At 31.4% G+C, this 16,800-nt stretch overlaps 1 pseudogene; it reads left to right on the top strand.

Annotated features, from left to right (window-relative positions):
- Positions 1–1,895: 1,895 nt before the first annotated feature.
- LOC107867614 overlaps positions 1,896–16,800 on the top strand; it is a 28,690-nt pseudogene continuing 13,785 nt past the window's right edge.

Here is a 16,800-nt window from a genome sequence, read left to right as displayed (position 1 = left end):
GACAAGGTTGTCTATTGTAGCTTGTTCTGTTGCAAAGTTGAGTCCGTTCTTTCTTCCCAAGGGTACATCGTATTTCGGGCCATCAGTCTGAAATTACGATAAACACATAAGGAAATAAAAATAAATTACGTTTAACTCATATATCCTAATAGTATTTGATATAATCTAAAGTATAATTACTCCTATTATATTCTAGGTAGTTCTCCATAGACAATAGATAGGTGCAACTAGTATAGTACTATGTAAGCTAAATACAATTAAAACACTATGATCTTTTGTGTATATATACGATTGGTGAACCTTTGCTTCACAATACTAATATCTTGACGTGATGGATATGACATGCATTGTACTACATGATGTAGATAGAGAATTTTTTCGTACCAAATTTGTCCTTTTGAATGAATTTAAATTTGCGTGACCTTACAAGTCACGATGTTGGGGGCCTAAGCCCTTTAAAAAATAAGGTAAAATAGTTTCTTGGATCTTTATACTTGTCAAGTTTATAAAGTGAACACCTTTACTTAGGCTTTTGTCATCTGAACCCCTCAACTCAGTAAAAGTCAACATTTTAAACCCTATTTCGGTGTGTGTAATACAATCGTCTCCACGTAAGTTTTAAATATTGCATTAAATTTCACACCATTTTTAAATGCTACATAAGAAATTAAATAATAAAATAAATTTAATTAAATAAATAATTTTTATAAATTTTAGAAAAATTTAAATAATCATGTTCTTATATTTACTCACAATTGAGCATCAAATTCATTCCGAATAATTAAAATTCCTCTCCAACTAATTTAAATTTTCAACTATAAAAAATTCATATATACAAACATAATGAATTTTTAATTTTCAAATTAGAATATTTTTAACAAATCCACAAAAAACATTAAGCTTTTTCAACCTTATCCTTGAATTTCACTAATTTTTTAATATCCACTATCACTCACTTTCAATTCAAATTTAATTTTAATCCTAAAAAACCATGAAAATATTGAATTGAGAGAGGGAATTAAAAAAATAAAATAAAAAGTGACTCAAGATTTTTTTGGTTTGGAAGGAGGGAAGGGTTGGTGCGGAGGAAGGGGGTTGAGAAGGGGTGTATGAGGTGTCGGTGAGAGGGGTTGGTACGTTGGGGGTGTTTAGGGGAGCTGGTGCGAAAGAAGGGGGTTAGGGAGGGTTGTAGGTAGTACTAGGAAGGGAGGTTGGTGTGTTAGGGATAAGGGTTGGGGAAGGCTATAGGTGGTGCATGGGAGAGAGGTTGATGCATTGGGGTGAGGGTAGGGGTGGCTGGTGCGAAGGAAGGGGGTTGGGGAGGGCTGTAGGTGGTGCTGGGGAGGAAGGATGGTACGTTGAGGGGTGGGGGTGGCTGGTGCGAAGAAAGGGGGGTTACGAAGAGTTGTAGGTGGTCAGGGCTAGGGGAGGGGGCTGGTGTGATGGGGGTGGTTTTTTTTCTATTTAAGTATTTATAAAATTATTTTAATGTTAAAATGATCCCCGCCCACACCCACACGAGTGTGCACGCACTTTATCTAACTCAGCCTTTTTCATGCCACATAAGCTTAGTCAACGGTCAAAGGAATTTAAAATATTATATTTTATTGAGTTGAGGGGTTCAAATAATAAAAGTTTAAGTAGAGGTGTTCATTTTATAAATTTGGACTAGTACAAGGATCCACGAGATCATTTTACCAAAAAGTAATGGTATCAAACCAACTACTCATTCATTCAAGCTTTCACAATCTTTAAAATGATCAAATACATCGACACACTTCAATTTGGTAGGGTATTTTACTTTAGCATCTTAAGTGAACGATTTTTATTTTAAACACCTAAATCAGCTATAAACTGTCATTTTGATACCTTTTTTTATTAGATATGGTGTTAGGATGCACTCGCTCCGATGTGCATTGGGGGGTGTAGGAAGGGTGTTGAGGAGGGGTGTAGGAGGCGCTAGGGAGGGGGGTTGGTGCGTTGGAGTGTTCGAGGGAAGGAGAGGGGCTGGTGTGGAGGAAAAGAGATTGAGGAGGGTTATAGGTGGTACTGGGGAGGGGGCTAGTATGTTGAGGGTGTGGATGAGGGTGGCCGGTGCGAAGGAAGGGGAGTTGGAGAGGGCTATAGGTGGTGCTGGGAGGGAAGATGATGTATTGGGGGTGGGGGTGGCTGGTGAGAGGGAAGGAGGGTTGGGTAGGGTTGTATGTGGTGCTGGGAGGAGGGGTGGTGTGTTGGAGGTGGGGGTGGCTGGTGCGAAGGAAAAGGGGTTAGGGAGGGTTGTAGTGATCAGGGGCTGGGGGAGGAGGCGGTGCATTGGGGTTGGCTCTTTTTTTCTTTTTTAATTTTTTTAAATTATTTTAATATTAAAATGATCTCCACTCACACCCAAAAGCGTGTAGTCATGCGCTTTATCCAACTCTGCCTTCTCCATACCACATAATCTTGGTCAACAGTCAGAGGGATATAAAATATTATATTTTATTGAGTTGAGGGGTTCAGATGACAAAAGTCTAAGTAGAGGTGTTCACTTTACAAATTCTGACTAGTACAAAGATCCACGAGATCATTTTGTCAAAAAGTAATGACATCAAACCAACTACTCATTCATTCATGCTTTCACAATATTTAAAATGATCAAATACATCGACAAATACTTCAATTTGGTATGATCTTTCACTTTAGCATCTTAAGTGAACGGTTTTCATTGTAAGCACCTAAACAAGCTACAAACTGTCATTTTGGCACCCTTTTTTCATTAGATTTGATGTGTGGGATGCACTCGCACCGACGTGACTTAATTGACCAATTAATTTGTGTCAACTCATTTTATATCATCAAATCATTATATACACCCAAAATTATTATTATTTTTTTAAAAAACACCAAAATCATCTTCTTAACCCAACCCATTTTCTTTAACCTTCATTAATTGAGGTGATTTAATTTTTCATTTTCTTTACGAGCTTTATTAATTAAGGTATTTGAATACTCACAAATTAAACTAGTCCAAAAAAACACATTTCTTTCAGCCATTCTATCAAAAACTATGTAAGCATCCTCCGTTATCTTGAAAATCACATACATATTAATCAAATAATTAACCATAAATAAATACGACTCAAGCTCATTCCTCACCACCAATCCATTAACAATTATTCCATGAACAACTGATCTTTGGTGTGCACAAGATGAAACAATGAAAGTGAAGGTATATCCATCGGGAAGAACCCGAATGGGGTGGTCTAAATTCAAGAGTTGGCGAAAAAGACTGAAATTTTTGAAAGAATTTTGAATTTTTTTAGAAAATTAAAAATTTAATTAACAAAAGAAAATATGGGTACTGTTGAGAGTTGAATTTATAGAGGTTGGGTGCTTGGAAGTAAATCTTGCAGATTAAATTGTATGTTACTAATATTCTTTAAGAGTTAATTATCATATTGGTACAATATATTACTCGTTTGAACTAATAACTCAATTTTATTAGTTTTTTTCATAGATATATTTTTAGATAATTTTTTATTTTCTTCACTTTTTCGATTATATTGTTAAAAGTGATATGAAAAAACATTCAAATAAATTATTTTCTATGAGATAGAGGGGGTTTGGGAGTACCATTAAAGGAATTTGAGCTTAAGAAAATAGTAGAAGATAGTGGGATGAAAAATGGGAGAAAAAATGATAACATTAAATAAAAAATGGACTAAAATAAAGTTGTCACGCTCTCAAAAATAAGTGTTCTACACTCACTTTGCTGTGTAAGTGAAAGGTGTCAAAGTAACACAATTTATGACTACTTTAGAAATTTAAAATGAACACCATTCACTTAAAATTCCAAAGTAAAAGATCGTGCCAAGTTGAAATATCCGTCGATGTATTTGACCCTTTAAAATCTTCTGATATTTTCCCACCTTAATCTATTTAAGTCTTGAATATAGGAAAGTCCTTTTTTCCTATATGTGTATTTTTTTTATAAATATATTACCATATATAGTGAATGTCTACTTTACCATATATAGTGTATGTCTATTTATGAAAAAGTTAGAAATTCCAAAGTTAGTTTTTGCCTATAAATAAAGGGGGTTTCCTTCATTGTAATAAACTCATCAAGAGAATCCCTCAAGAGAAATAATAATCATTCTCTCTTCTCTATTCTTCTTCTTTATTTTATATTTTATAATACGTAATCATCACGACGCTCTAATCATAGAATTAGCTTCTTTCACAAAAACCAACACACGGTCGGTTTGCAATTGTTATGGTAAATAACATAAAAATAATCTAACATTGTTAAGAGGTTTTGTACTAGTGTATCATCCATCATGTTATGCTGGTGGGTTACCACGGTAGAGGGTGTGGTTGAGGAAGCAAAATTATCTCACTGACGTCAATTTATGAGATCTAGAATCTTAATTTTTCTTGCAATTACACGAAGGATAAAAACATGCTTAGAATGGTTGTTGTGAGAAAGCTAACCATATTTATATATCTAATTACCGAGCAACCATTTCATCATTGGTTGTATGTTATCAATCCTTTATGAGGTTTGTGGCTTCGTTATGTTATTATGTGGCCAGCACGAGTAAACTTATATATGATATTGGACAAGCTATACACTCTACAATATTTTGAATTATTTTCTTAGAAGTTCAATTATCTAAATTATGTTGAAAAATTATGTTTATCTTTATGTTATTCTTGTTTTAAACATAATTTATATATGATATCAGACATCTTATCCTTGATCTATTATATTATTGGATGAAGATGATGAGACCGTGGATATAAATATTATCACATAAGAGGATAGGCGATCGAGCTAAAATCTCAATGCACCACGGTGAAAATATATATGGTATTAGGTTTAAGTCCCATCGATTTAAGCCTAAGACGCCTTTATATGGGTAAGACATTGGGTTTGAATCTCAATGCACCATATTGATGATATTATGATGGCTAAGGCAAAATAATGTGTATTTCATGAAAAGTCATGAAACATGTACTATTGAATATGCTTCATTCCTGAAGTGAGTGTGGTAGCAGTACATAACATGTCTGAAAGAAGACAAGTGGTTGAATAAATGCACATAAACGTGGAAAAGGGACAAAATAATAATATTTTCACATATTTGCATGCCTTGATCTTGAAAGAGACTATAAGCTATCATAATTTAATAGGCTTAAGGCACGATTATATTTCAAACCCGGGTAATGAGAACCTTATTAATGCAAACGTGTACTTGATTGTGATGGTATCACAACTCACCTTCGAAAGAGACTGAATAATTGATAAGAGTTATTTTGAAATCTACTTCTAAAGTAGTAAATCTAAAATTTATTCATGTAATAGTAAATTTAAAATTTACTAAAATAAAAGGTACATGTCATGGTAAACTTAGAGTTTGCTAGAATAAAAGTTCATAATTTGACATGAACGATTGCGACATCCCAAAGATGTGCATACTGAGTATTGAGCATATATTGAAGAATTATAAAATTCTTTATTACTTTTTATGTTGCTTGTTCTCATGATAAGTTGGTTGGACCAACTAATATCGGGGTTGGATCCCTTAAATCTGAAAAGCATAAAAGTTGAATATGGGCCTGTTCACTAGTCATGTGATCTATTTAGATGCATCGATATAAGATAATCACATGAACATTTATTATCAACCTATAATTTGACATTCATAAAATTGCTTACTCAATGAAATTAAGTTAAGAGCATAACTTTCAGATTGTGTAATCAAGACAATTTATCATGATAATGATGGTTTGGCATTGAATATCTTCTATAAATAGCTAAATCATTGCTAATGAGAAAAAGCATCACGTGATGGTCTAAAATATAATATATTACATACAATAGCACTTGTATGCATTAAACCAATAGATTATGATTATTTCTTCCCTCTCGATTGGTTCAAGGTCATGAATCGAATATTCCATCTAATAATTTTAATGTGCGGTATACGATTGATGAATATATCATGATGCACAAAGATGGAATCCTCAAAGAATATAGAGGATGTATGTTAGTTTTTCTAACATAAGGGGAAGATTATAAGCAGCCATGAAATATGTTAGGAATTATCATCAAATCCTCATTCAAAAGATAATGCAAGTCAAATGTCGAAAGCATCTCATATTTAAGTTCGAAGTGCTACGATTTTGTATCCCTAAAGAATAAAGTCTACGCATGTATAAAGCGTGGTAGACCAATTGGTTCCTAATGAAAGAAAATAATAAGCAGCAAACAATCATAATAAGAAGGCAATGTGTTCTTAAAGAGCCTACGACATAATATTTCATGAAACCATATGAGAGGTTCAGATACCTGAAAATAATGAAGTGATGAGATCTCAAAATGTTATGTCACGCTATGAAATGATACGAAATGATATATCATCAATATCTTTGATACAATATTGATGCAATATTTTAAAAAATTACGAGGATCTAAATTCTACGTTTATTTAAGCATGCTGACATTGAAAGATTTATCAAGTGACATGAAAGGACGCATTTTGATAAGCATAACACTTATTTGATTTGCAGTCCAGACACTTGAAGATGTCACACATGAAGTACTGAATAGTCACTTGACAAAATGTATATGAAAGATTTTAAGGATTCAAATGTTTGAAGCATATAAAAGTTTCTGGGAAACTTATCTATAATCCTTATATTGCATAAATTTATAACTTGAATTTATTGGAATTCTTGGAGAGTTTTCAAAAGTAATAGATTATTTGCTGAACTGATAAATATATCGATTTGATTTAGTTATGAAGTATCATATCTTAGTGCAATTGGAACACTCATGTATCTTGCAAATATTGTGCCTAAAGAGATTATTGATATGGGCTTATTTTTGCATTCCTGATCTTGTTGATTATGATATGGGCTTATTTTTGCATTCCTGATCTTGTTGATTATGTTAATGTTGGGGATTTATTTAAAACGCATAAATCTCGATCTTAAACATGCAATGTGTTCACATGTGGGGATACTGTCATATCTTAGAGATATAAAAAACAGACTATCGTAGCCACCTCATCGAACCATGCTGAGATAATAGCTATTCATGAAGCAAGCCAAGAGTGTGCGTGGTTGAGGTCCACGATATATCTCATTCACGAAAAATGTTGTTTGAAATGTGATAAAATACCCATGATTTTTTATAAGGATCATGCAACATGCACAACACAACTTAAGGGAGGACTTAAGGAGATAGAACGAAGTACATTTTGCCAAAACTTTTCTATACATACGAGATTCGTTCAAGTGACAATATGGTTGATTTATTCACCAAGTTTCCTCCAATTGCAACTTTTAAAAAGATGGTGCATAAGATCGAGATGCAAAAGTTCATTGATATTCTCATCAGGGAGAGAAAATACGCGTTGTACTCTTTTTTCCTTTCAAGATTTTGTTCCACTAGGTTTTCCTTGTAAGGTTTTTAATGAGGCAGCCTATATGCATATTATTTGAGATGTGTACTCTTTTTCCTTCACTAGATTTTTTTTCCACTGAGTTTTTTCTATTAAGGTTTTAACGAAGCACATTATCTATCAATTAGACATTCAAGGGAGAGTGTTATAAATATATTACAATATATAGTGAATGTCTACTTTACCATATATATAGTGAATGCCTGTTTTACCATATATAGTGTATGTCTATTTATGAAAAAGTTAGAAATCCCAAGATTAGTTTTTCCCTATAAATAAAAGGGGTTTCCTTCATTGTAAGAACTCATCAACAGAATCCCTCAAGAAAAATAAGAATTACTCTCTATTCTCTCTAGTCTTGTTCTTCTTTATTCTCTGTTATTTCATAACAATTTTAACTTTATAGTAATATGCTTTAATAGTGGATCTATCTATATATAACACTCATCTTCCTTTTAATAGTGGATCTATCTATGTATAGCACTCCTCTTCCTAAGTTTGGTTGGAAACAAGTTATCTTGGGATAATTAATCTTGAGATTAATTATCCCGAAATTAGTTATCCCACCATATATATGGGATAATTTATCCCATCATCACTAAGGGGTCGTTTGGTGCGAGGTACTAAGGCAAATAATCCCGAGATAAAATAATAGTTCCGAAATAAATTTTATAATGTATCGTTTGGTTGACAATACTCGGGATAACTTATTTCGGGACTAATAATAGTACCGGGATAAGTTATCCCACACATTTGGTTGTATAAGTTATCCCACCCTAATTTATCCTTGGATAAAGTTATAAATGACAAGACTATCCTATAATCCTTTGATTTTCACTTTCTCACAACTGTAGGATTTTTATTTTTCTCCTACACGTATTACTCTTTATAAGTTGTACCCTTCAATCAGGATAAAATACCGCTCATGGATCAAACCAATCTGTGATTTGGGGCTAAGAAGGCAAAATATGTTGCTTTCTGATAAATGAGTTTTGTTAAAGAAGGGGATGAATTGGCAAATTTTGTAGAATTGTGGGCTTCATTTAATAACTATGTTCTTCACTACATCTTTTGGAGTTTCGGTGTGTATTGATGTGTGTGATAGTGATAAGTCCATGGAACCATCAAATATCAACATTAGGACAATATAATACGTATTATTGAAGTGCAATGTACGACTTTAATAACCAGTATTATTTAGACAAATATGAATGAATCTTATATATTGACACACAACTGAACACATAGAAAAAACATAGGAATACAAACATAATAATAATTGAATTAATTACAGTGAGGAGTATTTTTGTAAACAAACAATATATTTTTACAAACAATGCACTACTTATTATTTTTAGTACCACAAACCAAACAACCACTAAAAAATAATATCAGGATAACTTATCTTAGGACAACTAATCCCAGTATAACTAATCCCAGCATAACTAATCCTGGTATAACTTGTCTTCAAACCAAACGACCCCTAAGGGATAAATGGTGGGATAAGTAATTTCATGACTAACTTATCCCATCAATCAAACATGGGATAAGATAATCCCACAGTTTATCTCGGGACTATTATAACTTATATCTCACGTCAATCGACTTATAATAGTATGTATTAATAGTGGATCTATCTATATATAGCTCCTCCTCCTAAGTTACTTGTCATGTTTCTTTTATTTTTTAGTCGAAGTACATATATTTTTATTAATATTATAAAATATATATTTTTTGTAAATATTTAAATTTAATTTTAAAATATTAAATTAATCTAATCAAATACAACTCTAAAAATTAGTCAAATTAACTCTCGAAAAGCATGACAAATATTTTCACAGGAGTATAATTTTGATATTAAATTAATATTTTTTTTTTAGAAATGACGATTTATTGAAAAGGAACAAAGTGTTTATTACACACAAAGAATAATTTGTGTAGTTCCATTTGATTAAATAGTTCTCGCAAGATAAAGGGGAGGGGAATCAAAAGTTACAACATTGATTCCCTCCCCCTTTTATCTTGCAAGAACTATTTGACGACTTTCAATCAAATAAAACTATACAGATAGTTTCTTGTGTGTAATAAACACTTTGTTACCTATGTGGGTTGTGGTGCAGTGGATGGGATTGCTCCACCCTTAATCAGAGGTCGAGGGTTCGACCCTGGGTATGGACAAAATTCTGTTGGGAGCGCTGCCACCTTAATGGGCCCTGCAACGCTCGATCCAGATTAGTCGGGGCTCCAATGCGGATACGGAACACCGGATGAGAAAAAAAAAAAAAAAAACACTTTGTTCTATTTCAATAAATTGTCATTTCTACGAAAAAGAAAAAGTGAAAGTTCCCCGTTAAAAAGATAGCACTATTGGTCTTACCAAGACCACGGAGTCCCTAGCAGCAATGGCAGTAATATCAGAGCAAGACACAACTTGGCCACATTTAGCTTGGACCCTTTTCATAAGATAATCAATAATCTTGAATGACTTCTTTCTTAGGGTCAAATTTGGAATTGCAGTTTGCTCACTTGGCCCTCCTGCTGATCCATCTAGCAACACTGAACTGTCACATCCCTACATTACATATATCCCCCAAAAAAATTATTAACCATGATCTAGTAGCATAAAAATGTAATAACATATTTAATATAATAAGTTTTAAAAAGTACTTAATTAACATGTGTACAAAATTTTATCGTATTCTCCGTTTCAATTTATGTATTGTAGGGATATGGAAGAATTTATAATGTCTCAAAACTACCCTTAAAACAAAAGAATTTTAGGGTTTTGCTATTTTGCTAAGTAAGTTAGATCCAAGTAAATTATCAATAGTGACATAAAATATTTGCGAATTAAAAAAAATATGTCATTTTTTTGGATTGATTAAAAAGAGAAATGTGTCATATATTTTAGAACGTTGGATAGAAGTAATTAATAATCATAACAAAGTAATCGTGAAAATGAAGGCGAAGTAAGCCAGCAGCTTGGCTAACATCATGCTTGATTTGTTTTTTAAGCCTCTTCCTATAATGGATTCAAGCTGAGGGCGACTAGACTGATAAATTGACCATGAAAGACCTTTCATCAAAGCAGGCCTCTGAGCTTCGATAAAGAAGATCAAGGAAGAGAACAAACAACAAGAACAAGAAAAAAATTAGTGGACACCATGGCCAGCTAACTGCTGTCTGTTTCTACATAGATTTGGTTAGTACATGATATCAAGAACAAGGGTTATAGCCATACAAAGTTATCCACTTGCATAGATTTTTCTTTGTATGAATTTATGAGACTTTAAAATTGAGGCATCTCTGGATTTTCTAAGAAAGAGCCACGTGGGCATCACACTTCTTCGATTTATTTTTACTTGTACGTTATGTTATATAATAAATATTTTTTTATCTGTTCTTGATTATCTTTGTGTAGTCGGTAATAATTTTTTTTCTTATTTTATATGTACAATTAACTACTCATCTCATATTATTTCTGAAATTCATTAAAGACTATACATTAATAAATAGAATATCATAATAAAATGGATAATTTATACATTATTTTTTGAATGGTATGGGCATATGCAAAATTTACTATGAGTAAAATAAAGATGAACGGGGGAGTAAACTTTTAATTTGGAGTACTTAGGATGGTGACTCCAAGAAAGACACATATCTCTATTCTTTTGTGTTGTGTGCAAAATTTCGTGCATAGTGTAATTACCTTTCCTATTGTTAATATTTAGGATTGTCGAAATGAATCTAAATTGAGTTAATTTTCTTAAAATTTATTGAGTTGGGTTCAAGATAATTTATTATGTATAAATAACATAAATATCAACCCTTTTGAAAGTAATTACACACTCTCTCACTTTTTTAAGTACTTTACTCTCTCTTCCTATTAATATACATAACATAGCCGACATATACATAGCAATCTATGTATATGTTGGAATTTTTTTTAATATGTTAGGGAGTTAAAATTTTTTGTAATATTGAAAACATAAGTTGTGTATTTGTGTAATTTTTAGATTTATTATTGAGTAAATCTCAATTTATTAAGTCCAACTTATTTTAAAATTGAGTTCAAATGAGCCCAATTTAATCTTCACTTCAATTTATTTGGTAGAAAAATAATTTTATAATGAAAGTAGGAAAAATAAATAACAATGTATTCTCCAACTCTCAAAATCACCCACCCCATTTCAACCCCAGCTTACCCACCCCACCTTCTTTAAGTAAATTTATCTTATTTCTTATAAAGTTTTTTATAAATTTTTTTTTCTTACCCCCATCCCACTTCATTCTCATCCCCTCTGCCTAACCTGAACGCCTACCACAAAAAACTATTATTTTTTTTTTGTAAAAAAAAAAATTTTAAAAATATCTTACCCTACGATTAAAACTCTATTCTTCCCTCTTTCTAGCACCTACCCCTCCCAATTTTTTTTAAAAATTCATTTTTAAAAATAAATAAATTTATTCTTTTATAAATAATAAATCTTACCTCAACCTCCATCCCCCATCTCGCCCCTCTTATACGACATACCCCCTCATTCAAAAAATATTTTTACAAAATTTTTATTTTTTTTTAAACTCTTACCTCAACCTCCATCCCTACCCTACCTTACACCCCACCCCCTACACCCATACCCACACCACTCTCAAATTTTCTTTTTTCTAAAAGAAAAAAAATTTACCCCAACCCGCCCCCCCCCCCCCCCCCCCCCCCCCCCCGCCCTCATACCCCTTCCCTAAAACATTATTTAAAAAAAAAAAAATTTTACCTCAACTCCCATCCTAAACCTCACTCTTCCAACCCACAGACTCCGTACCCCACACCCTTCTCCAAAATAAATAAATTTTTATTTTTAAAAAAAATAATTTTTTTAAAAAAATATTCTTACTCCACCCTCACTTTCTGTCCACCCACCCAATTTTCTAATCCCATTCAAATTTATTTTCTTAAGTTGGGTTTACAAGAATAAATATCAATATGTTAATATTTGAACATATTTTCTAGATTTAGCGTGTTAAGATTCAATTCAATTTTTACTATTTTTTGTTCAAGGGCAAATCACATAACTATACAATATAAGAGTCAATATTACAAAAACTACCACTAGTTTTTAATTTACAAAATATAAAAAAATCTATCAAAGGTAAAAAAAAATAAAAAAAAAAAAATAGTTAAAATAGCATGTTTAAGGAGACAATTTAATGATTAATATTTTATCTTATAAATTCTCCTACTTTATTTTTCATCTAAGTATTTTTTTAAAAAAAAAATAGTACATAAGATAATCGAAAAAACAACACATTTATTTGATATTTTTCTATGTTTTTAAATTCAATGAACATTAATTTTTAATACTTCTAAGAAAAAACATCATTAATGATAGTAAATTCTCCAATTGATTCAAATAACATCTTATACAATTTCATACACCATAAATCGGTCAAACACCATAAAAATAGATCAATTTCTATACATTTTAGACATCATAAAATTATTGATACACCAATTTTTATATATTTCAGACACTATAAAATTATTATTATTGATACACTTATTTCTAAAGAGTTCAAACACTATAAAATTATTGATACACCAATTTCTAAGACACCTGAAAATAAATTGATGATATATCAATCTCTATATAATTCAAATACCATAAAATTATTAATACATCAATTTCTAACTATTTCAAAAATCATAAAATTATTGATACACCAATTTTTATACAATTCAGACACCATAAATTTGTTAATACACCAATTTCTATACAATTTAGACACCATAAAGATGGTGATACATCAATTTCTATACAATTCATACACCGTGATACATTAATTTCTATACAATTCATGCACCATAAGATCATTGATAACCTTCACTTACCGGTGTTATCGAAAAATTCTCTAAACTCATCAAATATATATACACACACTGCAAAAAAGCACTTATATTTATCTATCCTTAATATAAGAAATATAAAGAGTAGCAGATAAAAACTTTAGATATTTTGATTTATCTGCAAAATTTTACTCTCATAATATAATAACTCTTACTTCGAAATTATATTTGTATTAAGTTCATTAAACATGTCTAAATATTTAGATGTGAATTGAGTTTTTAAAACGAGTTATGATTTCTTGCCAAATTGAAAATCCATGAACTTCTACTAGTGTTCTGAACCCATTTGAGCAATCTTAGAAAGGACAGGGCAAGAAGAAGATGAGTAAAAAAATTTTAAAAAAAAAAAAAAAGCAAAAAACATGGAGGAAACTAAAGAAGGGCAAATCACAAAAGTATTTTTTGATTGAGAGAAAGAGAGGAGAAAAAAAAAAGAAAGAAGAATAGAGGTTTTTGGATTAGATTTTTTATAGGAAAAAAAGAAAATGAAAAGTTGGTAGATTTTATAAATATTGTCTACATTTTGTAAATAAAAAATAATAGTGGTAGATTTTGTAATATTTACTCTTAGAATATATATTTATGTGATTTTTTCTTCAATTGAAATTATTTCAACCTAAAGTAAATTTGAATGGATCATGACCCAATTCAATAACCAATTCAACCTATTTGATATTTTTAATCTCAACCCTACCCGTCATTTTAACACCCTGTTTCCAACATAATTTAATTCATGGAAAATAAATTTCAACCATAAATAAAAATATGAAGAAACAACGTTTTTTATTGATAAACGATAGGGGTACAAATCTGTTCCTCCCTTGATTCTTGTCTCTTGATTTTCTCCTTAATTCGAGGATCATCAGTAGCATATTTCTCGAATGTATAAAGATGTGGATATGAATTTCTCCGTAATTCGAGGGTCGTTAGTGGCGTATTTTTTGAACGTAGGAACATTTGGATTTGATCTCCATGAAAGGAGAGTTTGTCTTCTTGATGTATTTGATTATCAAGAAGAGAGGTTTTGATCTTTATGAATATCCCATGAATTTATTGGGACTTTTCAAATCTTTGATCTCTTTGTGAATATCCCGTGAATTTGTGGGATACTAGAGATGCCTCTTTAAAGGGATATTTTCCCCCTTTATTTAGACGTAATTTAGGGTTTAGGTTGAATAACCATCAAGCTAGATTTAGGGTAAAGTAGCCCCAAGAAATATCCCGTGAATTTGTGGGATACTGGAGATGCCTCTTTAAAGGGATATTTTCCCCCTTTATATAGACGTAATTTAGGATTTAGGTTGAGTAGCCATCAAACTAGATTTAAGGTAAAGTAGCCCCAAGAACTCTAACCAAAATTGAACTCTTTTTGTAGAGTCCACAAAATTTTAATGTCTACAAATGCCCCTGCTTCAAGGCTTGTCGAAGTGTAGACTTGATGAAACTCAAAGACGAGTCTTGAAGTACCGCTTTCATCTTTACAATCCTGCGGCTATAGATTTGCATATTTGATTTATGAGAGAAGAGATGAAGGGCAGATTTGGTCCCATTGGACGTGCCAATTTGTTTCCAACATAATTTAATTCATGAAAAATAAACTTCAACCACAAATAAAAAATATGAAGAAACAACGTTTTTTATTGATAAACGATGGGGGTACAAATCTGTTCCTCCCTTGATTCTTCTCTTTTGATTTTCTCTATAATTCGAGGATCGTTGGTAGCGTATTTCTCGAATGTAGGCATATTTGAATTTAATATGGATTCCTCCATAATTCGAGGGCCGTTAGTGGCGTATTTCTCAAACGTAGGAACAAGAGGATTAGTGGATTTTCTTGATGTATTTGATTATCAAGAAAGGGTTTTGATCATAAATTTCCCATGAATTTATTGGGACTTTGAAGATCATTGATCTCTTTGTGAATATCCCGTGAATTTGTGGGATACTAGAGATGCCTCTTTAAAGGATACTTCCCCCTTTATATAGGCGTAATTTAGGGTTTAGGTTGAGTAGCCATCAAGCTAGATTTAGGGTAAAGTAGCCCAAAGAACTCTAACCAAAATTGAACTCTTTTTATAGAGTCCACAAAATTTCAATGTTTACACACCGTTACAATAACATCCAAAAGAAAATCAAATCATACTAGCCGCCGATAAAGAAAGCCTATTTTTTCACTCGTACTCAATATTTACTCTATGCATGAATTTTGATGCGTTATTTGTACTAAATTTTTAATATTTAATTATAATTAATTAATATATTTTTTATCTTATTAAATACTTAATTATAATACATTTATATAATTTAATATAAATATTTGATGTGGATGAGTATTACCATCTTATGTATAATTAGACATTCTTATTAATGATCAAGTAATTAGTACATAGTTAGCTCAGTGAGTGTCTCATTAGTCATTACATTGCATCTTCACACTAATTCATCTATCAAAACTAAAATAATCTAGTCAAAACTTAAAGAAATACAATTTGATTTCGAATTTGTCCGGCCTGCCCCCTCACAATATATAGAAGGGAGAACTATACATAAACTACTTTTCTAGCTATGCTATTACAATATCTAATCGTCTTTTCAAATACTCTTTAAACATCCAAGATGTTATGATTTCTTCTACCTATCTTATTAACTAATACCTGCATAATTTTACTCAACTACCAAATAACCCCTTATGTTATATATATATAATGAATCCAAAAATTGAGAACATAGAAGAAGCCACTCAAGTTATAGAGGCTGAAGAAGATCAGCGAGAATATGCGTTAAAAACAACATTCGATGGAGGATTATTAAAGAAAATCCAAGGATTAAATTTAATCTTCGAACGGAAGATTGTATGTGTGTATATATATGCATAAATATTCTCTTGATAGGTTAAAAGTAAAATGTATTTTTCTTAGGGTTGAAAAAAAGAGTTGTATTTAACTTGCTTTCTTATTTCAATAATATTTGTCGACTTGGCACACAAACAATAATAAGAGGAATAAGTTTATCATATCACCCCTATATATTATAAGTCATTTAAATATTAAAAATAAATAAAAAATTTAACTTATTAATAATTAAGAATAAAATAAATAGAAATAGTTAAGTTAGTCATTAACTTTTTTTAAACTAGAAAAATATTTGTACTAAACATTATAAGGTAACACGGACAAGAATTATCATTTTCCGCTAACAATGGAGAAAGAACCACGTGGTCGTCACTCTTGGTTTAACATTTTTGCCTCTTTTGAAAGAAGGTGTGCCTTATGATACAGAGCCAACAAGAATAAGGAAGGGTCAATTTTATTGCATAAAGTTATACACTATGATAGTATCTTTTAGCGTATGCTTTAGATATTATGAGGCATTATGGAATTTTCTATGAAGGGAACCACGTGGTCGGCACACTGCTGGGGACCTTTTGGTGTAAATATTTCAAGT

This window comes from Capsicum annuum, chromosome 4 (assembly GCF_002878395.1).
Source record: "Capsicum annuum cultivar UCD-10X-F1 chromosome 4, UCD10Xv1.1, whole genome shotgun sequence".
Classification (NCBI taxonomy): Eukaryota; Viridiplantae; Streptophyta; class Magnoliopsida; order Solanales; family Solanaceae; genus Capsicum; species Capsicum annuum.
This window is presented reverse-complemented; position numbering and strand designations above follow the sequence as displayed.